This window comes from Delphinus delphis, chromosome 1 (assembly GCF_949987515.2).
Source record: "Delphinus delphis chromosome 1, mDelDel1.2, whole genome shotgun sequence".
Taxonomy (NCBI): Eukaryota; Metazoa; Chordata; class Mammalia; order Artiodactyla; family Delphinidae; genus Delphinus; species Delphinus delphis.
Window position 1 is genome coordinate 55,356,976 of NC_082683.1, and position 27,021 is coordinate 55,383,996.

Genomic DNA, 27,021 nt, shown 5'->3' on the forward strand with positions numbered 1-27,021 from the left:
TAAAACAATTTTTTTAAATGTGGAAATGAACAAGAAAAACTTCCTTGTAAATAAATACTCACATCTCAGATGATAAATCTTCTAAAAGCATATGACCTCATTAGAACATAAGTATATACATAATAAAGATATATAAAATAATGTGTGTGGGGGGAGGAAACACTTAACAGAGGAGTCGAAAAACAGACCTTGGTCTTTGTTAATAAACCTTATTAATGCAGTTGTACCTTAGTGTCCACTCTATTAAAATGGGTATAAACCTATACATTCTCAATACCTGCTCCAGCTGGGTTTCTGTCCAAATATATGTGTTACTTCCAGCCACTCAGAAGAAACTGAGTGATAACTTCAAAACATTATTAGAATCTGTGGTCTGCAGTTGAAACCACTAGTGTTTGTGAACCCAGAATCTAAACTGGCAGACCTCACTATCCCATTTAAAAGCACTCAGCTTAAATTTCTTCATGCCATTTAATGAGTCTCTTCCTGAAAAAGCAACTTTGCCCTCAAAATTCCTTACTTTCTACCAGCTTTTTAGCAAACGCTTGAATTGAAAACATTTTGCAAGCCAATTCCCCTTAACAACTTACATCTGTAAAAGGTAGATACCAATTGATCAGAAAGATAATTACAAGTACATATAGAACATCAGCCAAATTGCTATTAAGACTGACTAAATTACAACAAATTGAAATGTAGTTATATTTCGGGAAATGTTTGAATTATTTTGTCTATGTATGTATAGTTTATTCACCCTCTATCATCACTTCCCAATAATAATAAGCAATTAGTATACTGTGGAATAGGGAAACTAAACTGGCTTTATTCAACATGGAGTGTCACACTGCAATCCTAGTATTAAAAAAATACATTTTTGTAGCTATTTAGAGAAACTAAGATACGGTGTAAGTGCTTAGTTAATATGACATGCAAAGTTAAAGAGGTTGTGACTATTCCTATTCATAATGTCCACAATCACACAGGTACCTGCGTCTTTAAATGTGATCTGGATCTATACATAGGAGACATTTTCTCCATATTACAATGCATATTGTACCCAAAGTGTCTGGTACCCTTGTAGCCTCCATTAACCTTCACCACAAAGTACAAAAGAACACATTGATCCTTCAATAAAAACGACTGCCTGGTCTTGAAAAACATCAGTCACCCAAAGCAAAGGCAGAAACAACAAAAATGGAGTTTCGGAAAGAGAGGAACAAAAATGTAATCAATATAAAATGTTCATCTTAAAAATTTTTTCCACTGTGTAAATGCCCATAACTCAAATCTTTTTTCTGAAAAAAAAAAATAGCCAACAATCAAACACTCCATGATCACATCTAGTTGTTTCTGCATTATACTCATCACTTAACTATGTCAGGTTTTTAATGCTTTCCTCCCCCCAAAAAAGTAATAACAATTTTATACAGCTGTAAACTCCTGCCACTGAGAAAAAAGCCCTGCACTCTTAAAAAAAAAAAAAAAGTCAACAGCATGTATCCAACCAGGGGCATAAGACAGCTCACAGCCACGTATTAAGAAAAGTGGCACGGAGGATGGGATCCTCTTTCCCATGGACACACAAGAATTCGCAAAGAATATACAATCAAAAAAACAAAAAAATGTGCACAAACACCTGGCAATAATCATACCCTTTATCTAGTCCCCTAGAGAAGTTCCTCGGTAAACACATCCAAGGCGCCCACATCCCTGGAACCTAGGGGAGTGACCTGAGAGGGGTGTTTACTAGTCCTGCTAAAGCGACGTCTCCCTCTGATGCTTGGCGACGGCGTGCGGATGGGGTCTGAGGAGTTACACAAGGAGCCAGAGACCAGCCCCAGTTTCGGTTACTAGTCCCTTTACAGCAGGGCTCGCAATTCCCCGAGTGGCTCGCTCTCACTGTTCCTCTTCCCTGGCCATCTCGCCCAGTGAGCGTCTTTCAGACTTTCCGCCCGCTACCTGGGGCCAGTGTCCCAACAGAACCTAAAAGGAAAGGGGGCGTCTCCTGAGTCCCCAGACGCCCCCCTGCCCCAAACTGGGCCCCAAATCCCAGAAACTTTCCCTCGCTGAGATGGCAAAGAAGTCAAATGGCTAAGACGCTCAGCATCCGTCCTGAGGCCTGAAAAATCCTCCTTCCGCTCCCCGGCAATTCTGTCAGAGAGCTGGCGGTCAAGTTCTCGGTGCAACAGCGAGGGACGTCAAACCTCAAGCCCGCGCCTGTATCTCAGGGTGGTATAAACAGGATGTCAGCGCGTCCCAGGCTTGTTGATGAAAACTTGGTGTGCGCTCTGGGGGAGGGGGCAGCGAGCCTTAACCTTTCCCCTTCGGGCCTGGGGCCCCCGGCCCCCGACCTCCCGGCACCGGCCGTCTCCGCTCAGCTGGAAATCCCCCGCCTTGCCCGCTCGCCCCCACCCCGCCCCGGCCCGGCCTCCAGGTCCAGAGCCACGCTCGAGGAGCGGCCCCGGGTGCGCGACGCGCGAGGCCCCAGAGCGGCGGCCGCGCCTCCCGCCAGCGCCCGGCTCCCCGCCCCTAGCCTCCGGGCGCCGCAGGCTTCTCTACCTCCAGTCGGTGACACTCACCACTTCCGTGTGCGCCTGGGCCAGGGGGCTCCGGGTCACTGCGCGGGTCAGGGTCGGGCGGCCCGCTCCCTAAGCGGCCAGCCCCCCAGAGCCCCAGCGAACACGCACCGGGGTCTGAGGAGGGGACGCAGGGTGGGCTACCAGGGCTGGGGCGCTGGGCTCGGCAGTCTGCGGCTGCTTGCTACTCCACGGCCGCCGCGGCCTGCGCTAACCGCCTCCCGCCTCGCCCCGCGGCTGGCCCCGCCTACCACCGCGCGGCCGGTCCCGCCTCCCCGTGATGTCACGCGCGGCTGCCCCCGGAAAGGGGGGCGGGGACCGCGGTGAAGGCGGAGGCGGCGGCACCGCCTCCGCGCAGGACCCAGCGCCTCTAGCCTTCGCGCCCCGCCCCCATGCGGCTTCTCTCACTCCCCCAGCCCTCACTCGCTTCTTTTCAGCACGTATTCTAGAAACAGCAATGCAAGAATGAGAGATCTGCGAGCGCAGAAAGTGAAATTGTCAGGATTTGGCCATAGGTTTACCCGTCTCGAATTTGGAGTGCCCTTCACCATATCTTTGTGCACTGCGATGCATTTCTCACAGTCCTCTGCCCCTTTTTGCCACCAAGCAAGAGATGAGCTTGTGAAGCATGAGAGTAATAGGAACTTAAGAAATTAACCTTCCAACGTTAACAGGTTACTTCACGTCCAACCCATTCTGTATTTCAAGGTCTTAGAAGTTTTTTAAAAACTTATAAATACTAATAAAAACATTTGTTGATATCTAATGTGTGTCCAGCGATTTTCATTTTTTACTAATAATCCCTCAAAGTAGGTTTTATCTTCCTTTTATCTTTGAGGAAACAAGTCTTAATTATCTTAGTTAAGGTCACACTATAGCCAGATTCATACCTCATAGGCAGTCTACGACCAAATCATGGTGATTTTACTTCCTAAATATGTCTCCAGTCCATTTGTTTCTCTAAGTGTTCCGACAACATGATCCTAGCTGCCACCATCTCTCATCTGAAGGACCACAAACATCTCTTAAGTTGTCACTCTGTATTCAATCCAGTCTCCAATTAATTCTACAAAGTGAGCTTTTAAAAATTCAAACGTGTTCCACTCACCCCCATGCTTAAAATACTCCAGTGCCTTCTCCCCGGAAATCCTTGGATGAGAATCTGCCTAAGCTATGCGTGATCAGATTTCTGCAGCTCGGTTCACTGCTCACTGAGGCTTCCCCATGTGCCCTGACTCCACCAACCCTGCTGGAGGATTCCTGGACACTTGAAGAGTTACTGGCAGCTTACTTCACATGGAGCAAGTGCTGGGTGTGGTACGTGGTGCGTGAGAAGCGCATTCGAATCTGGAATTCTGGGGTTTAGTTCTGGCTCCCACCATTAACCACCTGTGTTACCCGAAACCAGCGGACCCCAACCTTTTTGGCACCAGGGACCGGTTTTGTGGAAGACAATTTTTCCACTTGCGGGGGGAGGGGGGAATGGTTCAGGCGGTAATGCAAGCGATGGGGAGCCGCAGATGAAGCTTCACTCACTCGCCTCTCACCTCCTGCTGTGTGTGTGTGGAGGGATGTTTGAGGACCCCTGCCCTAAACAGTTCACAGTTTACTCATAAGAGTTGAGGGGCAAAAAAAAAAAAAAGAGTTGAGGGGCAGACTAAACAATCTCTAGGGTGTCTTCTGGAAGGAAACAGCAAAGATAACAGAGAAGAAAAGAGAATCAAGTGGGGAAGGTCAGTCCAGCTGCCTACCTTGTGGGTGTTTGAGTGAATGTCTTACCTCACCTGCCACTCAAGGCTGTTTGCATTATTTTCTTCACCTGTGAAATTGGGATAATACCTTCTTCATAAAGACTATGCCAAAAGTGAACTAAGGTAATGCCAGGCCTGACACAAGTGGTGGACTTAGTAAGTTATTGTGATTTTTTTTTTTAATCAAGCTGGGCCTTAAGGAACAGGTGGGAGTGATATGAGTGGAGACTGAAACATGAAAGAACAGTATTTCAGGTAAGGCAAAGGGTACAGAAAAATGAAAGTCAGAAAAGCCCGAGAACAAATCTGGTTGCTTTGCGGGGCTCATGAAATGGAATGAGCAGAGGTCCTTGGTTGAGTTCAGATCCATTCCACTATACCAGGCATTGCACTGGGTCCTGAAGATTCCAAAAACAAGACCCAGTTCCTGATGTTACTGAACCACGTTTGTTTGTCGGAAGCTCAGCAAGCCAAATGCTGAGGCACCAAGGTGTGCAGCAGAGAAAGGGTTTATTCACAAGGCAGCCAAGCAAGAAGATGGGAGAATAAATCTCAAATCTGCCTCCTCAAAGGGGAGGAGCTTGGGATATTTCAGAAATAAGGAAGCAGTGTGGTCTTAGGCATGGGGAAAGGTGAGATAATCAGGTCCCGCACAGGAGTATCTGAATTACATGCTTCTTCATGGCCTGCACGTTCAAAAATGGAGGCACTTGGCATGATCTGAGGGTACAGTTGTTGGCCCTCTGACTTCAAAAGGTTATTTATGGAACACTTGCACAGACCCAGTTTTAGGGTCAGTGGTCCCAACCAGTCTTAGCCAGCTGGAGCTCAAACTAAACTCAGCTGACCCCAAGTTCCTGGAAAACAACTTGGGCAAACATCTTACTGTTTAGGCTATGGGAAGCTTGGAGGGTATGCAATTTGCAACAAAATAATTAAGGCTTGCTCAGTGAAGGCAGGCTACAAGCAGAGGGGGCTTTTAGCAAGCTGTTAAGACAAGCTAAGGAATTTCTGTTAGTTACCAGTTTCTGTTAATTCTATGGGGCATGGTTTCCTTGTCCTCTGGGTGCTCACAGTTTAGTGGAGGAGATAGATAAGCAACCATTCAGTATGATTCATGCTCTTCTAAAAGTGATCAAGAGAAGAACCATGAAACCCAGCCTGAAGAAACCGAAAATAAAAGAAGCAGCTACAAGTAGCAGGTAGGTTACAGGAACCAAGGAGAAAGTGGCACATTCAGGCAGTAATAAGTATATGCTGTGTGACTGGGGAATAAGAAAAGAAGGGCCTTATGCAAAAACTTCTGCCCAAAATAAATAGTGTGTTTTTGAGGTATGTAAGCAGATTTTTATTTGAGAAGAATCACTCCAGGGCAGGGTTTCTCAACCTCAGCACTACTGATATTTGGGGCCAGAAAATTCTTTGTTATGGGGGTAGGGTTGCTGTCCTGTGCACTGTAGGATGTTCAGCAACATCTCTGTCCTCTAACTACTAGATGCCAGTAGCAACCCTCCACTCTTCCCCCTCAACTCCCCAGTCCACCTGGTCCACTTACGACAACCAAAAATGTCTTTAGATATTGCCAAATATGCCTTGGGGGACAAAAATCATCCCCTTTGAGAACCACTAATATAGGGATAATGTGGAAGATGGATTGGAGGGCAAGGAGATTAATCATATAACATAGTAGAACTTCAAACTGCAAGTGATGAGACCAACATCTAAGGCAGTGGACCAGGGGGGGATACTGAGAAGTTGTCAAAAACCTGAGGAGATAGAATAGACAGTGGGTGATGACTGCTTAGATCTGGGTGCTGAGGCAGAGGAAGGAATTTCACATGATTCCCAAATTCTCTAAATTAGTCGACGAGTTGACCAAGGATGCCACCAACTAAATTGGGCGAGGAATTCAATTTTATGTTTGAAAATAGAAAAGCTTTTAAAGGTTACTCTATAGGGAATATACAGGAGAGAGAGAACAGTGTAAAAGGAGGAATAAACCTATCTCCTTCTAACATGTCATGTGTAGCAAGAAACCTACAATCTGCTACAAATATTCATCCAAACTGAACCAAACTAAATATAATGAAGTAGAAGCCTCTTATTAGGAAATTCTCTTAAAAAAAAATCATCCAGCCAGCAATCATACATACATAGGTTTCACACATAAATTTTCATCAAAAGAGCATCTGCTCACCAGTCTTTCTCTGCAAAAGCTGTTTCCTAGATTACAATGGGAAAATATATTAGATTCAAACACTGAGGTTTGCCTTTAAAAGGTTATACCAGTGGGCTTCCCTGGTGGCGCAGTGGTTAAGAATCTGCCTGCCAATGCAAAGGACATGGGTTCGAGCCCTGGCCTGGGAAGATCCCACGTGCCGCGGAGCAACTAAGCCCGTGCGCCACAACTACTGAGCCTGAGCTCTAAAGCCCGCAAGCCACAACTACTGAGCCCATGTGCCACAACTACTGAGCCCACATGCCACAACTACTGAGCTCATGTGCCACTACTACTGAGCCTGCATGCCTAGAGCCCGTGCTCCACAGCGAGAAGCCACGACAATAAGAAGCCCGCGTACCACAACGAAGAGTAGCCCCCACTCACCACAACTAAAGAAAGCTTGTACACAGCAACGAATACCCAACACAGTGAAAAATAAATAAATAAATTTATTAAAAAAAAAAAAAAGGTTATACCAGAGACTTCCCTGGTGGTGCAGTGGGTAAGGCTCCACGCTCCCAATGCAGGGGGCCCAGGTTCGATCCCTGGTCAGGGAACTAGATCCCACATGCCACAACTAAGAAGCCCCCATGCTGCAACTAAGACTCAGCACAGCCAAAATAAAATAATAAATAAATATTTTTAGAAAAAGGTATACCGAACAAAACTAAACTAAAATACCACTGTACAAATCATAAAATTCTGGAAACTAAAAAAGAGAGGCAAAATCACCTCAGATTTTCTTGCAGTTATTTTTTCACTAGGGATATTTTTAATATAAGCATAATCATGGTGTACATGTAATTTTGTAAATGTTTCCTTAAACTTATTTTAATTTATAAGCATTTTACTTATAAATGCTTACTACAGAAGTTTCATAACTAATGACTTTCTCCATGCAAATAACCTAAATAATAATTAAATATATAATATTTAGATAATACCTTAGGAGGGATTCACAGAGATGTAATTATTGAGTCAAATAGACTGCATAGTTTTAGATTCTTGATTCACAGATTCATAATGGCAAGTCACTTTCCAAGAAATTTCCATGAATTTACACTGCCCTAAAAAATGTACACAATGTTAGGTTTTGTAACAATGGACATTTTAACATTTTAAATGGTTTATAACTTTAATGTTTTAAAAATATACCTTGTTGGGCTTCACTGGTGGCGCAGTGGTTGAGAGTCCGCCTGCCGATGCAGGGGACATGGGTTCGTGCCCCGGTCCGGGAAGATCCCACATGCCGCGGAGTGGCTGGGCCCGTGAGCCATGGCCGCTGAGCCTGCGCGTCTGGAGCCTGTGCCCCGCAACAGGCGAGGCCACAACAGTGAGAGGCCCGCGTACTGCAAAAAATATATATATATATACCTTGTTGCTTTAATTTTGAATTTCCATGATTGTTAAAGAGATTAATAATTTTCCCTATGCTTTCTCACTAGTTTCTGTTTTTCGTGTTTCTTTTAATTTACCAATGTGTGTGCCGGTGTGGGTAGGGGAAATACAGTCTGTTTTTGTTCTTTGTCCACTACAGTATCTTCTATCAATTTGTAATAATAGGATCTTCAATTAAAATAGCAATAGTTTTTCTGTCATGCTTTTGATATGTATTTTTTCAGCATACTATTTGCTCTTTAAAAAACTATGCTTGTAAAAGTTTTCCGTTTTCTTGTAGTCAAGCATGTTGAATTGCTGTGGGTTTTGGGTTTGTTGTCTGTCTGTTCGCATTGTGATATCATCTGTGATTCTTTAGGAAATTATCCTCTCTTTTTAGGTTAAATAAATGAATACAACAAATATTTGGTGAGTACCACTATGTACCAGGCACTATTCTGTCCTGCAAATATAGCAGTGAAATAATACAGAAGAGGTTCCTAGTTGGGGAGCATAGTTGAAAACAAGTAAATGAATAAATAATTAAAATAATGCCAGTAGTGATACATGCTGAGAAAAAAACAAGATTTAAGGGATAGAAAGTAAAGGGAAATGGCATGTGTTCATTCTATATTACTCTAGGTTTCATATAGCTAAATACTTTAAATATCCAATATTTAAACCATCTAAAATTTCAGTGGATGCTCTGAAGTGTCTAAAGTACTATTTTTTTTACAATCAAGACTGTCTTTTATGTTGAAAATATAGTATTCAATAAATGTATGCCCTTCATTTAACAATCCCTCTCCCTCATCCCACCCTCCAAAAAAAGGAAAAGTAAAATTAAATGTTAAATCTTTTACCTCGAAACTAAACCTAGATGGTAACTGGACAGATCTTCTATATGACCTCTGATGCACTGAGTTAGGCTCCATCTATGATGGTGAAATGATTACACTTTAAGAGATCCTTTTCCACTGCTTAGTACCATGAATACAGCAGACCACTGAAAATACTTACTCATAAGGATAGACTGAAAGGAAGAAAAAGAGTCTGATTAAATGTAATAGGAAGGAAACTATATAATTTTTTACTTAGAAGGAACCATGCATGACATGTAGTAGAAGATAAATAGATATTTACTAAAAGTATAATTCAATGAAAGAAAAAAGATGAAAGCAAATGAATCATATTTATGCTTATGAATGTGCACTTTATTTATTTATTTGGCTGTCCCGGGTCTTAGTTGCAGGATGTGGAATCTTTTTAGTTATGGCATGTGGGATCTAGCTCCCTGACCAGGGATCGAACCCTGGCCCCCTGCATCAGGAGCGCAGAGTCTTAACCACTGGACCACCAGGGAAGTTCCTGAATGCACACTTTAAAACCTTTTCAGACTAAAATTACTGAGGGGATACTGTCTAGAATAGAACTTTGATGTCTCAAGGCATCACACATTTGATACGGTATTGATTCTGCCCTCAAATTATTGCTTGAGATAAACCTTGATCTGATTTGAACTGTCTCAGCCCACTCCTGTAAGACATGAGATCCTTCTTCCTCAGATACTTCGACTCTCATAAGATGATATCTCTGCCCTCAGCCCAACTGTCCCATGGCCTAGTCGTAAATTTGACTTTGGAGTAAATGTGAACCTAAGTTTGAACTTCACCTCAGCTCTGCCACTTCCTAGCTGTGTGCCCCAGGCAAGTTCCTAAAATAATCCTTAGTTTCCTCACATGTAAAATTGGAATAATATTACCCAGCCCATTTACCTCAATAAATGATTATGAAGGTTAGGTAAGAAGGTGTATACAAACTCACTATTCCAACCACATTACAGTGCATGGATGGCCCTTAATTAGCTAGTTACTAGCTGAGGAGCATGTATTAGTATAATTCCATCAAGAAACAAGTATGACAATGTCCATCAGCAGATGAATGGATAAAGAAGATGTGGTATATATACACAATGAAATATTCCTCAGCCATTCTTAATGGTTTAGGTGAATGTTGTGTCCTTCAGGCCTCCCATGGAACATAATGCTCTGGTGGGTCTTCCATAACATTTCCCTTCTAGTACGCCCCTCCAACTTCTTAATCCTTCCTCTGCCTCCTGCCAGGGCAACTCAGGCTTCTCCACTTCACTCAGGCTTGGCCATCACTTTCTCCAGGCTTCTAACAGCATCCCATAGTGACTTTGTCTCAACCTCTAAGGTCCCCGCTAAAGTAAATCCTCTGTCTTGAAAAAGGACCCTTAGGTCTGAGCTCCAGAAATATTTATCTTCTCTCTCTTTTTTTAAATTGGAGTATAGTTGATTTACGCTGCTGTGTCAGTTTCTGCTGTACAGCAAAGTGAATCAGCCATACATATACATATAACCCCTCTTTTTTGGATTTCCTTCCCATTTAGGTCACCACAGAGCATGGAGTAGAGTTCCCTGTGCTATACAGTAGGTTCTCATTAGTTATCTGTTTTATACGTAGTAGTGTATGTATGTCAATCCCAACCTCCCAATTCATCCCATCCCCTTTTCCCCCCTTGGTGTCCATATGTTTGTTCTCTACGTCTGTGTCTCTATTTCTGCTTTGCAAATAAGATCATCTATGCCATTTTTCTAGATTCCATATATGTGTGTTAATATACTATATTTGTTTTTCTCTGACTTACTTCACTCTGTATGACAGTCTCTAGGTCCACCCATATCTCTGCAAATGACACAATTTCATTCCTTTTTATGGCTGAGTATATACTTCTCTTAAGCAAGGTTACTTATCCCTTATGTAACTGATTACGTTTCTCCCTTTGATTGTTAGGAAGCTCAGAATCAAATATTAGTCATATATGTATAATGTATAGGAACTTATAACACATACTTCATATACTATCCTCACAACAGTTTCATCTTTGCTTTCACTTATTTTCACTTCACACTGACTCTTCCACTTGTATTTATTCACTACACTATCTGCTCAGCACTGTGCTAGGTACATATATATCATCTCATTTAATCTTGGCTTCCCCTCTTGTGGGATCTTGGGCAAGACACTGAATTTCTATAAGCTTTGATTTCTTCATCTGTAAGTGAAGATAACCATAATGTCCACTTCATAGGGTTGTCACGAGGATTAATAATGATAGTTAACATCACTAGTTATTAGAAGATACTCAAATTTTTTTGTCTAAAAAAATTAAAATATCTCATATAATTATTTTATAAGATGTTAATGTAGTAATATCTGAAAAGATAAACATCAGTTTATCATAAAAACACTCAATATACGGAGCAGAATAAGTATTACTAATCTTATTTATTATGGCTTTAACCTAATTGAAGATTTCTGTGGTTCCTGTAATTAACAGCACTATAACAGAATCAATAAAGCTAAGCTATAATGAATGTTAACACAGAAGGGCTCATTTATGGATTTTTTTTAATATAGGACAAATGAGACGATGGCCACCTCAGAAGGCAGTGAGCCCAAGGATACTTTACTACAAAATTTATTCAGTTTTACAGGAATATCAGATTGCTTTAGACTGACTTACTAGCTATAATAATGAGGCTTATTCTACCCCAGGGACTTAGTATACTGCATTAATAATGAATACACTTTGAAGAAATGCTATTCTAACAACTAAGCTTAGTGCCCTGGAAAGACCACTGGAACAGAAAGCAGGAAACTTGAAAGCAAGTAAGCTCTACAACAGACTACAGAGCATAAGGCAGTCTATTTAACCTCTCTGAACTCACATTTCGCCTGGGTTAGATCACATGATCTTCTGCTGCCTGCCAGCCTCAAAATGCTATGCATATTTATTTCTTAACCTCACAGTAGCCATACAAAATTTACTGGCCAAGAAATCAGATTTGCATTTGAAGTGGAAAGCCTAAATTATATGCCCAAAAGCAATAGGAAGATAAATTACAGCTTAACAAGAATTAGATTTGATTCCTTCCTAATTTCTAATTTTCCGTTTCTTTGGTACAAGAATGATATCTAGGAATCTTATAATCTCAGAGGTCTATGCTACCCAACAATTCAACTCAATTCAGCAAATAGTTAATCAGTACTAATATTTGCCAAGCACACACTAAGTTCTCAAGTTTCTGAGAATATGATGCAGGACACATATGATCAGTAACAATCAACTGAACAGCCATGTGCATTAAGGTACTATATGTACTCACGCTCAGGCCACTGAGCGTGGCCGCCTCTGTCCAAGGGCGGCATGCTTCCTGCCCTCAGGGACTGTAGTATGTAGTGAAAAAGGAAAGACATCCGTCAAAAAATAAGTGATCAAGTGTCAAATTTGCTGATACAGGTAGGAAATGTCATAAGATTTCAGAGACAGGACACATCACTGAAAATCCTGGTAGGCTTCCTGGAAGATGAAATGTAAGCAAAACCTTGAAGGATACTGAAAAACAGAGAGAGAAGTGTTAGGCCTATTTAATGGGTACCTATAGCCTTCTCAGAATTGTTAAGATTAGATTTAATTTTATGTGTGAAATGCGTTTGTGTTGTCTTCACTCAATTTTAGGTACCATGACAGCAGAAACCAGGTATCATATTTTTGATTCAGCACAACAGATATTTATGGAGTGCCTACTATGTGTCAGGTACTGTAAGTTCGGAGGGGAGGAAAAGTCAAAGAAGAAAAGAGAAAGGAATTGGAGAGATAAATCAGAAGTCTGCCTCTCAAAGATCTGGGTAAACTAGGTTTGAACCCCCAGCCTTTACCTGGCCTGCAGAAGTATAGAGCCCTTTCAAGAGCTGGGTAACTTCCACCGCCCCACGTCTAATGTGTTCTGCAGTGTTGAAACGAAACCTGGCCTCTTCCTGGTTTTCCCATCAAAGGCACTCCTACAAAGCTGCCTAGGTTTAGTAGCAATCGCTGGAGATGTAGGTAATTGTGGGGAGGAATCACAGCTTTGCTGCGCTGCTGGCTGCTCTCTTCCCTTTTCCTCTGCCTTCTCTCCTCTCTTTTCCTCGCTCACTCCATCCCAGATTGGCCCCACGCATCTCAAATTCTCCCTGTCTTAACACAGTAAGTTGTCCCTCCTCCAACAGCCAGGTCCTTGGGTCTCAGCTTTGTGCCTCCAGCACTCCCCAGCCTATTCCATTACACCGAATTTTCCAAACCTAGATGCTTCCATCCCCAAGAGGAATTCTGGCACCAGCTATTAATAGACAGTGAAAGTTTCTCCACCTTGTTACAAAGAGCTAAGTGCACTGGAGACTCTAAGAGAAACCTGAAGTACTATGGAGGGACAGAAGGAGGATGGAGTGCAGGAGACAGGTCAGGAAAGGTTTCTTGGCCCCTTCTAAGCGGTCTCTCTCTCTCTTCCAAATTCATGCAGTATTGATTGCCTGCATCACTCCTTGGACTCTTGCCCTCTGTTGCCTTCTATGGTTATTTCTCTTTCTATCTGTCTGTGTGCTTTGTCTCCCGGACCAGATTTTTTGCAGCTTCAACACAGCAGCTTTTCCTGTTCCTCCCCAGAACTCTCATGGGTATAATAGGCCTCACTGGTGGGTTTGTTGAGTCTCAACCTGCGGGAGCTGTATGATTTGCCTCGTTTGACACTACCGTCCCTAAATTTCCCCCCAAAAGGCCACCTGGTAGGAGGTTTTTTTTCTTTAATTAAAATAAACTCTAAGAATATATTGATTATTTAACCAATTTGCTTGAGTTGTCTGGGGATGCTCATTCATGTTACACCAACTAGCAGCTGAAAAGGACTAACGTGTATTGAAGTACCCCTAGGGACCAGCCACCTGGCTTCAATTCTCACAATCATCTTTTGAGGTAAGATTAGGGAATTTACCAAAAGTCACACCACTACAGAGCAGGAACTAGAATTCTAACCCAGGAATACCTAGCTTCAAAGTGCCCATTCTTTCCACTACCCCCATCCCTAAAATAATAATGCTCTTTAGAGACATCTCTAAAAATAAATAACGTTTCTGTATTAAAAAGAAGAGTGGTTATTCACTATGATATAAACTAAACAAGACCACCCCAATAGTTAGGGTCCTGGAGTAGTAGAAAGAAGTTGACTCCATGAGCTTGAACAGGTGGTTTCACCTTTCTGAGCTTCAGGTTACTTATCTGCACACACACAATCTCACGGAGTTGATGTCGATGTCAACATTAAATTAAATTCTATATCTGTATAATTAATTATATATAATTAATAATGTAATTAATTTTATATATATATATATAATACCTGGTAAGCAGTGTTAAGTGGGACTGCTTTTCCTTCTACAGAATGTAAAATGGGAGTTGACACAGAGGTCTGACATTCAGCTTAGTTGGACATGTGCTTTTTTCACTGGGTTAACACATTATTTGGGAGGGACATTAGCTGAATCACACAAGAGCATATTAATCACTAACTCAACGTCAGCCGACAGCAACCGCAGTTCTTGGAAGTAAATTCACACTGCTGTCAACATCCTTCGAAGTCCTTCTCCACATTAACTACCGCTGCCTCCTAAACAAGGTACTTTCAGATAATTGCTATCGGCCCAGGTAGGTGGTAAGAGGGTTTAACGTATGAGCACTGTAAAATGGGAGGAAGTTTTGGGAGGCTGGTGTGGGGAGATGGGACCACTCTTCCCAGGCCCTCAACTATACCAAGTCCAGCTGGCTTGTGTTTCTAAGAGCACAGACTCAGCACTGAATTAGAGCTAGGTTTTAGTTCTACCCATTCCTAGTTATGTGACTTAGAGTTTTAAATTTCATTTTTCTCATCTGTAAAGTGGGGATGATAATAATTTCTATTTTCCAAGGCTGTTGTGAAGATTAAGTTAAATAATGATTTTAAAGCACTTAGTACAATATCTGGCACATTATAAGCCCTTAAAAAGTTGGTTATTTTTTTTATTATTAACAGGGAGCATAGCCTTGAAGTTCTAAGATGCCGGGCAATTAAAAAAAAAGGAAAGAAAAGAAAGGCTCCCTGTTGCTGAAGGATCAGGTTCAATGGCACAGTCAGGCACACAAAGTCTACCATATCGGACCCCAAGCCTCTGCTTTACACTATGGTTACCTGTACACACTCTGCGAAAACCTCCTTAACTTCCAGAGGCAAGCAGAATTCCTCCTTTAGTTTCCCAGAGTACTTTGCATATACTTTCGTACTTTCCCTTATCACAGTATATTCTATTTGTTTGCATATCTGTCTCCACTCTACCCTACCCCATCCCAGGCGGTGAGTTTCTGGACAATGGAGACCATATACCATCTTTGTATTTGCAGCCATTAGGCATTCTGTAAGTCTTAGTTGGATGGATGATGGATGGATAGATGGGTGGATAAGGAACATGGGACAACAGTGACTTGGTAAAAGAATTGGGAAAAGGTACCCAGGGAACAGGGTAAGACAGTCTTTGCTTCATAAATGTTCCTAAGCCTGGGTCTGAGCAGAAGTCTAGAGGACATGACATTGGCAGAATTGTTTGCCTGATGAGGTGGTTGGGCAATCTATGCCTTCTAGGGGAAGCATGAGCACATGGTGACTGCTGTCAAGACCAGTATCAGGCAGAACACCTTAGTTACCAGGGAGCCAAGGCAGGATGATGCCTCTAAGTTTTCCAGCAGCCTTCAAGGTTAACATGGTTAAGCAATTAGGAGTAACAAGTTTTTCCAGGTGCGGTCAATTGCCAGCAGGGCAGACAGACTTGTGGACAGAGACCATCTGCCCTGTGATTATGTTCACTGTAAATAATGATACACAAGATCTAGAGATAGTAAGGGGATATGCAGTGTGATCCCAACAGAGGACAGACCATCTGAAGATAACATTTCAAAGTACCTAGAATATAAATTATTTTAGAACATAAGGCAATAGAAAGGGAGATTTATATCTTGACTTTTCAGGAATCATTCTATTTTCATTTTATTTTATGCTTTTTGTTAAAGGCAACTGAAGTGATAATATTTCATGATTGATCATTTATTCTGTGCTTCATACTTTTTTAAAAAAGTGATGTACTGGAGTCAGCTCCCACTGGCTCATGAGAGCATACTGTGTACATTTCTTCTCCTCTACACCTTAGATGACTTCACAATGGTATCTTTAAATCAGCCAGAAGTATTTACACCATGGAAATAGGCAAACACTACAGATCAGGGTTTCCCACTCCCACTTTCTCTAAGAGCTGATTCTTTTTTTTTGGCTGCATCGCACAACATGTGGGATCTTAGTTCCCCGACCAGGGGAACAACATGTGGGAACCTGTGCCCCCTGCATTGGGAGCGTGGAGTCGTAACCAGTGGACTGCCAGGGAAGTCCCCTGAGAGCTGATTTTTAAACCTTTACCAGCACACCACTGGCTTTACAATGAATGATCCCAATTAATACTCCCAACACACCTATTTTATAGATGGGAAACTGAAGTTTAGAGAGGATAAATAATGAAAAACTTATTACAAACTTTTTGGTGGCAAAAGCAGGATTAAAACTGACACCATCTGCCTCCAAAGTTGATGCAGTTAACCATGATGGAGGGAACACTTACCAACTCATTCTGTAAGGCTAGCATTACACTGATATCAAAGGCAATAAAGACATCACAAGAAAAGAAAATTACAGGTCAATATCCTTTCTAGATGCAAAAATCCTGAACAAAATAGTAGCAAACCAAATCCAACAGCATATTAAAAGGATTATACACCATGATCAGGTGGGATTTATCTCAGGAATGCAAGAGTGGTTCAACATAAGGAAATTAATCAATGTAGTAAACCACATTAATAGAACAAATGTAAACAAAAATTATCATCTCAGTTGTCACAGAAAACGCATTTGACAACATCCAACAACCTTTCATGATACAAACATTCAGAAAACTAGGAATAAAAGGGAACTTCTCCAACATGATAAAGGTCATTTATGAAAAACCCACAGCTAACGTCATAATAGTAAAAGACTGAAAGCTTTCCCCCTAAGAGTAGGAACAAGACAAGGATGCCTACTTGCATCACTGCTATTTAACACTAGTTGAATAGTGCTATTCAACACTAGTTCTAGCTAGAGGAAGTAGGTAAGAAAAATAAATAAATGGGAAACAAATTGGAGAGAAAGAAGTAAAATATCTCTATTCACATATGTCATGATTCTACATACAGACAATTCCAAAGAATCCACAAGAAAGCTACTAGAGCTAATAAAAAAATTCAGCAGGGTTGCAGGTCACAAAATCAACACACAAAAATCAGTTGTGTTTCAATACACCAGCAATGAACAATTCAAAAAGGAAATAAAGAAAGCAATTCCACTAATATTCAAATAGCATCAAAAAGTATAAAATACCCAAGAATAAATTTAACCAAGGAGGTGAAATATTGTACACTGAAAACTCTAAAACATCTGTGAAAGAAATTAAGGAAGACCTAACTAAATGGGATAACATCCATGTTAATGGATTAGAAGACTTCAAATTGTTAAGATGGCAATACTACCCAAAGTGATTTACAGATTCAACACAATCTCTATCAATATTCTAGCAACCTTTTTTTCAGAAATGAAAAAAACCCATCCTCAAATTCATATGGGATTGCAAGAGGCTCCAAATAGCCAAAATAATCTTAAAAAGGAAGGTCAAAGTTGGAGGACTCACAACTGATTTCAAAACTTACTACAAAGCTACAGTAATCTAAACAGTGTGACACTGGCATAAGGATAGACACATAGACCAATGAAAGGGAATTGAGAGTCCAGAAATTAAACCCATACATCTATGGCCAATTGATTTTCCAGAAGAGTACTATTTTCATTCAATGGGGAAATATTAGTCTCTTCAACAAATGGTTCTGGAACAACTGGATTTCCACATGCAAAAGAATGAAGTTGGAGCCTTATCTCACATCATATACAAATATTAGCTCAAAATGGAACCATAAAACTCTTGAAAGAAAGCATAGGGGTAAATCTTGGTGACGTTTGGTTTAGCAATGGATTCTTAGATATGACACCAAAGCATGAACAATTACCAAAAAAAAAAAAAAAAAAAAGATAACGACTTCCCTGGTGGCACAGTGTTTAGGAGTCTGCCTGCCAATGCAGCAGACACAGGTTCGAGCCCTGGTCCAGGAAGATCCCACATGCCACAGAGCAACTAAGCCCGTGCGCCACAACTACTGAGCCTGAGCTCTAGAGCCCGTGAGCCACAACTACTGAGCCCACGTGCAGCAACTACTGAAGCCCACGCGCCTAGAGCCCGTGCTCTGCAACGAGAGAAGCCACTGCAATGAAAAGCCTGTGCACCACAATGAAGAGTGGCCCCCGCTCGCCACAACTAGAGACAGCAACAAAGACCCAAAACAGCCAAAAAGAAAAAAAAAGATAAACTGGGTTTCATCAAAATTGAAAACTTTTGTGCGTCAAAAGATATTAATAAGAAAGTGAAAAGAGGCAGCCCAACTTTCTTGGCTGGGGCAGTAGCCACCACCACAGGGCCCAGCTGAGCACACTGGGCCACACGGTGCTCTCCCCAGCTTGGTTCCTCTATAGCCCTGCTATCCAGCACTGGGCCCCAGCCATTACCTTTGAAAGCCTGGACATCAAGTTCTCACTGTGGCTTATCGATGAGGAGATCATCCGCCGTAACACCCAGTGGTTCCACTTACAGCCCCATTACATCTTGGGCCTCCTCATAGGCCATCACATCTACTTTTCAGCTCAAATCCACCAAAATCTTACCATTGAGCCCTACACCATCTCCAGCCATGATGAAAGGGCTTTAGTGGACCTGGTCATCAAGGTTTACTTCAAAGACACCCAGCCCAAGTTTCCCACTGGAAGTAAAGATGTCCCCATACCTGGAAAACAAGAAGATTGGAGACATCATTGAGTTCCAGGGCCCAACCTGGCTGCTAGTCTACCAGGGCCAAGGAAAGTTTGCCATCTGTCCAGACAAGAAATCCAACCCCATCAAGAAGTGAAGTCTGTTCACATGATCACAGGAGGAACAAGCATCACTTGGATGCTACAGGTGATCCGTGCCATCATGAGGGACTTGGATGACACCGTGTGCCAACTGCTCTTTGCCAATCAGACCAAGAAGGACATTTTGCTGCAGCTGGAGCTGCAGGAACGAACATTCCACTTGCTTCAAGCTCTGGTACATGGTAGACAAAGTCCCTGAAGCCTGGGACTACAGCTCAGGCTTTGTGAACAAGGAGATGATCCAGGACCACATTCCGCCCTGGAGGAGGAGCCTCTGGTACTCCTGCCCCGAGCCAGTATGCCTGCCTACCCAACCTGGACCATGTGGGTCACTACAAGGAGCGCTGCTTCCCCTTCTGATGGCTGGGCACTGGCAGCATCACACCCTGAACACTCACCATGCCCTGTCCTCAACTAGTCCTCCTCTGCCAATGTTATTTAATGCTGTGGGCCCAGGTTCAGTCTGGCCTGCCTATGCCCTGGGTGGTCACCCAGCTGGGCTGACCTGAGGGGTCCCCTTGGAAGCAGAGCTCTGTTTCAAGTGGGCCACAGCTGGCAAACTTTAGGGCAAGTTCCTGTCTGGTTCTCACTCAGTCCTGTCCCTGTCCTCATGACTCTTTGTCTCTCCCTTCTTGCCCTCTTCTCCTATTACAGGGATGAGGCTGCCATCACCATGCCCCACCCAACCCTCCCTGCGGGGGTCCACAGTCTGGAAATAAACATAAAAGTAGGGGCAGCCCAGAGCTGCAGGTGCCGGGACTGCCCCCAGCCACGGTCCTTGGACCTTTGCCTGCCACCCCTCACTGTCTGCCTCAGAGCCACGACTAGGCCTCAGCAGCATCTCATACCACATGAGACAGGGGACACCAAAAATTCCTGGCGGGGAGTGGGGAGGGGTGCTGGGGGTGAAAGGCTACCTCCCACCCAAGGGCCCAAGCAGGCCCCAGCCAGCCAGGAGCTTGGCTCTTCTTGTGGCTGGAGTGGGAAGAAGGTGCTGGCTGAGGGCCCATCAGGCTGGCACATGGGCCATCTTGAAACCCTGGCATTTTCCCCTAACACACCGAAATATTCAGGTAACCTTAGGAGCTCCAAGCTGTCAGCTTAGCAGAGTCTGATTCACCATGGGGAGGGGGACTGGGGCAGGGGATTGATGGCAGAGCTCTACCCCCTCCTCCTGCCTTCACCTCCAGCGTGGGGAAGATGTTGAGCAATGTCTCTTGTCAGAGAGACATTTTCAGTGGCCCCTACATTGCCTTTAAATAACAGCTATGTTAGCCTCATGCATATCAAGTTTTTCAAAGTTATTTATAAGCAGGAAAAAAATTGAAGTAAAACTTTTTTTTAACCTAAGCAAATCTTTTTTTTTTTAATTGAAGTATAATTGCTTTACAATGTTGGGTTAGTTTCTGCTGTAAAACAAAGTGAATCAGCTATATGTATACATATATCCCCTCCAGAAGTAAAACTTTGCTAATACAAAAAAAAAAAAGTAAGTGAAAAGAGAACCCACAGAATGGGAGAAAATATTTGCGAGTCATACATCTGGTAAGTGTTTAATATCCAAAATATATAAGAACTCCTACAACTCAATAAAAGACAAACAACCCAATTTTTAAAATGCTCAACATCATTCGTCATTGGAAAACGTAACACAGAATCACAATAAGAAACTACTTCATACCTATGAAGATGACTATTAAACAAATAAACAAACAACAGACAGAAACAGAAATAACAAGTGTTGGCAAGGGTGTGGAGAAATTGGAACACTCATACACTGCTGGTAGGAATGTAAAATGGTGCAGTCCCTGTGGAAAACAGATTGGCAGTTCCTCAAGAAGTTAACCAGAACTACCAGCAATTCCACTCCTAGTATACACTTAAAAGAATTGAAAAGAGGGGCTCAAAGAGGTATTATATGCCAATGTTCACTGCAGCACTATTCACAATAGCCAATAAGGTGGAAACAATCCAACTGTCCATCAACAGAAGAATGAACAAAATGCGGTATATACGTACAATAGAATAATATCCAGCCAGTAAAAGGAATGAAGTTCTGATACATATTACAACATGGATGAACCCTGAAATAAGCCAGACACAAAAGGACAAATACTGTAGGAAATACATAGAAACAGAAAGTAGATTAGTGTTTCTCAGGGGCTGGAGGGAGGAGTAATGGGAAGTTATTTGCTTGATGGGTACAGAGCTTGTGTTTGGGGTAATGGAAAAGTTTTAGAAATAGATAGTGGTAGTGGTAGCACAACAGTGTAAATAATTCATGCCACTAAATTGTGCACTTAAAATGGTTAAAATAGCCTATTATGTATGTTAATTTCACCACAATAAAAACATACCCTAATTGAACTGTTCTTGTGTGTCAACTCTCCACCTAATTTTCCAGCATCTTCTTATCCTCCTCCTTTGAGCCCTGTGACCTAATGTTTGATGCTGCCCCCTTCTCTTGCAATTGCTTGAAGCCTTTCTCCTCTGTGTTGTAAACTTGGCACCAAGTTGTACACTTGGCGACAGTTGTGGAGAAGGGTGTACCAACCAGCACCAATGCTGGCCAACCATTACAGTGTTGACAAAACTGTTGCCATGGAACATAGGGCATTAGGGAAAAAAAATTTTAAATAATATGAATACAAAAGTATGTATGTATTGTAAAAATGTATGTACAAAAAGTACATTGAATAAAAGTTCTAGAAAACACATGTAAACCATATTTGATAGCTTTAGAAACTTGTCCAGGGAGATGAGCTTCCTTAGGGATCACCTTCCTCAATCGTTCAGGGAACAAAGCATCTTGACCTCCTGAAGCTGACTGTCCCCCAAGTATTAGGCCACAAAGACTGGGTCTGTTTAAAAGATGCTGATCCTCAATACATCTAGTCATCACCACACATGGTTACAATTTTTTTCTTGTGATGAGAACTTTTAAGATCTACTCTCTTAGCAACTTTCAAATATATAATACAGTATTGTTAACTATAGTCACTGTGCTGTACATAGGAAGTTTTATAAAATAATCTCGTAAAAACAAAATCAAAACGAAACAAAAAAAGATGCTGATCCTTTAATGTCCTCTGTACTTATATCCTCCCTTGTTTTGTTTTCCTAAACTTGGCAAAATGTTTGATTGATGGCTTGGCCTTTTCATAATTATCTCAAAGCATTTTTTTGTGGGTCAGGACTTTCTTTTATAAAGTGAGACCATGTATACAATAGATCCCCCCTCTCTCTGTTCTAGCCCATAGGTCTGCCTGCATGTTGAGGGAGAGTAGAGTGTAAAGTGGAGAGTAGGTTTAAATAAGAGAAGGTAAGAGAGGCACCCAGCACAGTGCCCGACACAGAGTAGGTATTCATCCTCTTGATGAGTTACCTAATTTGGTACCTAATTTGCTACCAAGCAGTTATGAACACCCACAGGCCTCCTCCATGAAAGTTTCCCCAGTGAACAGCCATGATGATTTCTCCTTTCACTACATTCCTAAAATACTTCATGAAAACACAATTCATGCTGTAGCCATTTTATGTGTACACAGATCTTGATCAAATAAACTCCAAGTCCTTGGGGAGCCGTGGCAATATTGTGCACTCCTGCCACCCTCAGAACCTGATAAAGCCACACATGTAATTTAACACTTGTTAAATTGAATGGCTGAGAAGCAATCTGGAGCCCTGGAAAAAGCAATGGACTTGTTGCCATGAGACTTAGGTTCAAATCCTCTTTTCGCGTGCGCAAGCCTTGTGACGTTGAACGAGAAACTTCAAGGCAAACTGATAGTCAACTTTCTAAATTGAAATAGTAGCTAAGCCCAACTGCAGTGGACTGAATGTTTGTGTCTCCCCCAAATTCATACATTGAAATTCTAACCTTCAATATGATGGTATTAGGAGGTGGGGTCTTTGGGAGGGAATTAGGTCATGAGGGTGGAGCCCTTGGGAATGGGTTTAGTGCCCTTGTAAAAGGAACCCCAAAGAACTCTCTCGTCCTCATTCCACCACTGGAGGAGACAATGAGATGGTAGTCCGCAACCAGGAAGAAGGTTCTTATCAGAACCTGACCATGTTGACACCTCGACCTCAGACACCTCCAGAACTGTGAGAAATACATTTCTATTGTTTATAAGCCACTCAGTCTTTGGTACTTAGTTATAGCCACCTGAACTAAGACACTAACCTACTTTCAGTACAGAATTGCAGAGATTCAAGTGTGATACCATGCATGTGAAAGTGCTTGGTAATTTCTAAATTGTTTTCTTTATTCTAGGGTGGAACTAAAAAGGGGCAGAAGTTGGGGGAACCTGCTGGGCACTGATCATTTACAATCAGGCCATTGTTCCAACCAATTAATCAGTTACACCTAAAGTTAAAGCTATTTGCAACCTACTGAAAGGATGAGGAGATGGACAGATTTTTAATGGTAAACTCTTAGGTCCACAAAAGCTTATACTCAAAACTCCCATTAGCAATAATGGGAGTTATGCCTGCCAGGCCCACTGAGAGTTGAATGTGATCCATAATCTATCTTACTTAACATCATCAGTTTCCCTATAGCCCCTTGAAACAATCAGATGCCAGTGAAATGCCATAAGTGGAACGAATAGCATTGATTTAGGAGAATACTGACAGTCTATTTCAATGGAGCTTTCCAACCTGAGAAGCCTATAGATATTTTGAAATCTTGATGTGCCTGTGCACGTTTATTTTTGTTTACTAAAGGAGAAAGGCAGTCCTTTAATGTTGAGAAGGTACTAGAAGGGGATAATATATATAAATACATCAGCCAAAATATTTCCCCCAATAGTTGAATTTTTCCTTTTCTCCTTATTATATAAAAACTGATTACATTTGTTGAGGCTTTTATAAATTATAAAATCTTTCATATTGTCTAATTTATGAGAAATGAGCAAACCAAAAGAAATTTTAGAATTTTACTGATCACATAAGAACGAACATAATTCCTCTCCTATTCTTAGCCCACATTCATTCAGTTATCAACTCCTATCACTTCTTCCTTTAAATATCTGGTATCTGCCCCTTTCCTTCTAGTGCCGTCACGCCCTCACTCTGGCTCTTTTAATGCAGGCCCAGACTGAGGTAGTGACTTCCTAGATGGTCTTCCTTCTTTAAAACTCATGATACTTCAATCCATCTTGCACATTCTACTTTGCATAGAATGTAAAACCTTGAGGGCAGGGACTATGCCCTATATTTCCTTATATTGTAGATTTAATGATCATATTTCCTGAATAGAAAAATCTAGACACATGATCTGGCAAGTATATTTATAGAGAAAAAGAAGCAGAAATCTAAAATTGGACCTTTCTCTCCAAATCTGTGGCTATTGTATCTAATAGATGTATTCTAACAAAATGCATCCTGCATCATATATATACAATACACATGGGTCAATCTGTTTAGAACAGAGATTGTAAACTGGTAGACCAAAGCTCAAATATGACCCATGGTAACTGTTTTGTCCAGCACTTAAAAATATAAATTTGAATTGACTGTCAACACTTAAAAATTGCTGATTTCATGTGAAAAATCAAGTTACTCTTGAGAAATCTAGAGATCTGAGGGGACTGGACTTTTAGAAATCAGCTCAAGCTGAAATCCACCCAAGATGGGGAAACCTAATAAAGCTGGAAAACCCAAAGGGGGCTACACTTCCAGTGTAAGGATAAACAGAATAAAACCTGCTGCACAGAAAGGGACAAGGAAACTTGCCTGTCTGGACCTTGGCATGTGGGAAAAATATATACAGCCAAGTACCAAGGAGAATGTGGTTATAAATTATCAAAAGATAAATACACATACATATATTTTGACATGTGTATCTTTTGATAATTTACATCCACAAGCTGATAATCCCACACACATTTTTGTAGTCCAATTCACCCTACTTTTGTAGTTAAAAACAGGTAGAGATACTAATTTGGTCCTGGGTAAGTAGTGACCCTGGGCAACTATAAGAATAAACACAAATGATCTCTGAATGAATGTAACTTCAATCTATATTTTGAAGAATTCCTACAGACAAAATCCAAAGAGTATGAGTTCAGAGTCAAAATCCATAAAACACACAAGTAAATGAGGCACAGAGAGTAAAAGGCAGCAGCAACAGACAACACAAATCAGACCTGCAAAATCCTCAGCTATAGAATGTCAAGACACAGAATATAAAATAAGAAGGCTTAATATTAATTCACTCAGTAAAAATTTTTTGAATACCTTCTATTTTCCATGTAATGTTCTAAGCTCTAAGGACAAAGCAGCCAACAAAATAAATACCCTGGCTCTCAAGGAGGTTACATTTTAGGAGAGGAAGACAAACAAATAACTTAATAAAATATGTCGTATGGCAAGTGGTGAAAAAAGAAAAAAACTAGGAGAGATATGGAGTACTACAGTAGAGAGTGTCCTTAAGAGCCACATGGGGATTAGCTCTGGGTGTGAGGGATGACTTGAGAGTCCTGGGCTTCTTCTGCAACTGACATTAACAGGGGACAGAGGCATAATGAGATTATAGTGGTTTCAGGGCAGGCAGCGGTAAGGAACCCCACTGTGAGTATGGTTGCTGTGGAGGGAGAATTCTCTTCACAAAAGCATATAGAGTGCTAGGCCTCTCTCTTTGCTCTTGACAATGCTTATGTGAGGGTAAGGGAAGAAATGTCCTTATCTGAAGCACAGGTTACTACAGGCATCCCTCTTGCTTCCTGCTGATGGAGGTATAGAAGTCAGGGGAGAGACTGACGTTGTTTCAAGAAAATAAAGCCAACAGAAATGAGCAAGAAACTATATAGAATTGTCCAATAAAACTTCTAGGAATGAAAAAAATGACAGAAATTTAAAACTCAAGTTCAAAGGGGGATTTGACGAAGCTGAAGAATTAGCAAACTGGAAATCAGTTCCTAAAAAATTATCCAAATGCAGATACAAAATATGAAAGAGAGAGTGCCAGACTTGGGCAATAGAATTAGAAGGTCTAGGGGAATTCCCTGGTGGTCCAGTGGTTACGACTCTGCGCTTTCACTGCCCAAGGGCCCCGGTTCAATCCCTGGTCAGGGAACTAAGATCCCACAAGCTGCGGGATCTTAAATAAATAAAAGAAAGTCTAATACACATGTAACCAGATTCCCTAAGGAGATAGCAAAAATGAGGGAAAGGAAATATTCAGAGAAATAATAGCTGAGAACTTTCCTGAATTGTTGAAAGTCATTACCTACCTGGTCACAGCAGGCATTTGAGTTTTTGTCTATAAGTAAAAGTTTTTCTTAAACCACCATCTATGCAGCATGTTTTTAGACTTACTGGAAGTCTTCGATTTGTTTTTCTGATAGGAAACTGAAGTAATGTCTGGGCATGCACCAGTATTAAAGCCACTCTCTTCAAGGTAGAGAAGAGAAATTTTCTCACGATCCAACTTACTAATTATAACTACAGCCCGCCCTTAAGTGTGATGGATACAGTAGTAACTACCAATGAGTTTGGTTGATTCTCTGCAGTTTTTAACATTCTTTTGGGAGATTTCCTTTGCAAATTTTTCTATCTTTTGTTTTCCCTCCCCAGGAATGATTTGGGGGACCCACTGAAGACAGTGCCCATCAATGGGTTAAGTGGTGGAATCCAATTTTATCATGACCTTAGAGGCGCCATAAATCCCTTTCTGTTTGAGAATAAGGTCCAAACATTTTAGCATGCCACAGAGGCTATTTCTTTGTCTTCTGTCCTGCTCTCCTTCCCAGGTCGGCTCTTAATATACACACAGAAGACAACTCACAATTTCCCCAAATACATGTAAACATACCACCAGCCTATTAGGCCACCATGCTTTTGTACAGGAAATTCCCCCTTGACCTCATTGTGCCTCCCATCCCTTTTCAATGCTCCCCACTAACCTCCTCTCACCTAAAATGTGTTGGTCTCAAGAAAGTCTACTGGTCTTTCGTGATCCTCTTCAAACAGGGCATCTGCCTACCCAAAGCTTTCTCTGACAACATCTATGGCACTTTGCACTTCAGAGGGTTCATCTCTTTATCCAGGCACGTCTGGCATGTACTGGGTGCTCAATAAATTCTTGGTGAACAAATGGTATAGAAAGTCCAGGAAAACACTGGGGG

General features: G+C 41.7%; 1 protein-coding gene, 1 non-coding gene and 1 pseudogene across 6 annotated transcripts in view; 1 reads left to right on the forward strand and 2 right to left on the reverse strand.

Annotated features, from left to right (window-relative positions):
- JAK1 (Janus kinase 1) overlaps positions 1-27,021 on the reverse strand; it is a 235,334-nt gene that overhangs the window by 139,456 nt on the left and 68,857 nt on the right. For 3 of the 5 annotated variants that reach the window (XM_060023215.1, XM_060023243.1, XM_060023234.1), the window contains exon 1: positions 2,580-2,805. The exons of 1 other annotated variant lie outside the window; for it this stretch is intronic. The gene's annotated coding sequence lies outside the window, so the exon portion shown is untranslated. Of the gene's footprint in view, positions 1-2,579; positions 2,806-18,643; positions 18,753-27,021 lie in introns of those variants that run through there. One more of the 5 variants, XM_060023207.1, reaches the window with a different exon arrangement.
- LOC132420348 (NADH-cytochrome b5 reductase 3 pseudogene) lies at positions 4,563-19,249 on the forward strand (annotated as a pseudogene).
- On the reverse strand, positions 9,216-9,288 carry TRNAR-CCU (transfer RNA arginine (anticodon CCU)). The gene has a single exon. It is a non-coding gene; the product is annotated as a tRNA-Arg (tRNA).